The sequence below is a fragment of the Phytophthora infestans genome, genomic scaffold (assembly GCF_000142945.1).
Source record: "Phytophthora infestans T30-4 supercont1.49 genomic scaffold, whole genome shotgun sequence".
Classification (NCBI taxonomy): Eukaryota; Oomycota; class Peronosporomycetes; order Peronosporales; family Peronosporaceae; genus Phytophthora; species Phytophthora infestans.
The window spans coordinates 994,572-995,965 of NW_003303710.1; positions in this window are offsets into that span (position 1 = coordinate 994,572).

The window sequence follows — 1,394 nt, forward strand, 5'->3', positions numbered from 1 at the left end:
CAAGAACTTGCATCAAAGTTCGAGGTCGGGTCTGAGAAGCCAAGCACCGCCGAGCTTCCTCCAGTACCGACGGAGAAAAGAAGAAAGGACGCTCAGAGAGCATCCGCCGAAGACGCTGACAAGGATGGCTCGGATCAAAAACAGCCATGAAAGCTCGTATGCCGTCAAGAGAACACGGCGTGGGTGGCACGCGACCCTTACCGCCTATGAGCTCCAGCTGCATCCCTCCGCTCAGTGTATCCAATAACGCATTCCAACAACGGGCTGAGTCGAAATGCATAAATGGTACCTCGCGGAGTTGAGCCATGTGAAGAGTGAAGCGACCATCCTTGGAAACTGCTTGCGAGGCCCGATCCCGTAAAGTCGCCAGCGGGAGTGAAAGAGCGCTGGGCAGAGTGACCGAAGCCGGACGTGATGCAGTCGAACTCGGCTGAGAGAGAACCGACGCTACCGGGAGCACACTTGGCGAAGGATCAGCCGAAAGGGATTGTGCAGGAGCCGGATCAGGAGTTGACGCAGGCTCCCGATGCTTGTGGTGCCGGTGCTTCTTGTGATGCTTCTTGTGCTTCTTGTGCTTCTTGGACCGCTTCGACCGGTGACCGGTTGGACTCGACGAGGCACGACGCTTGCGACGCTGCCGCTTCCCTGAAGCCGACGCAGAGGCAGAACTCGTCCCGTCTCCAGAATCCATCGATGAATGTCGCGAGGAGTGGCGATTACTCGGCGCCAAGGACTCATCACTCATCTCATCGTCAGAGCCGAAGATTGCCGCATGAAGGCTTCTCGCTTTGGCAGAACGACGAGCATCTTCGGCCGCCGAGTCAGATCCTAAAGGACTACCCGCCGAGTTCTCGGATAAAGAAATGGGATCCAAGGGCGACCCAGCGGCAGGATTCGTCGAACCGGCGGACGGTGCAGAACCGTCACCAGGCCCTAAAACCTCGTCGTCAGACGCGTCAAGATCCTCAAGCCGCTGAGCAGTCACTGTGCGACAGTCGCAGCAGATCTCCGGATGGGGCGCCCAGACGGGGACGTCAACACCGCCGAGCTCGCAGGGAGAGACGGTCTGAGGACACTCACGGCCGGAGTCACTAGGTCAGTCGGCGTAGTGGATACGCTCAGACCCCGAGAGGGAGAGACGTGAGAGGATCGGCCAGATGACGACTGGGAGTGCCCAACCACCGTTGATACGACGCTGAGCGGTGCACCTGACTGGAGCAACCCAGCGGAGATGGGCGAAGTCGAGCCTGGGGCACAAACGCTCGTAGCCGGGACAGGCAGCGAAGCCACGACATCGGAAGAAGATACCGGCGGCGGGCGAGTAGCCGCGACTGACGACGTCGACAGACGACCGAAAGACGAAGAACCCACCGGAGTCGTCGAATTAATCGCAG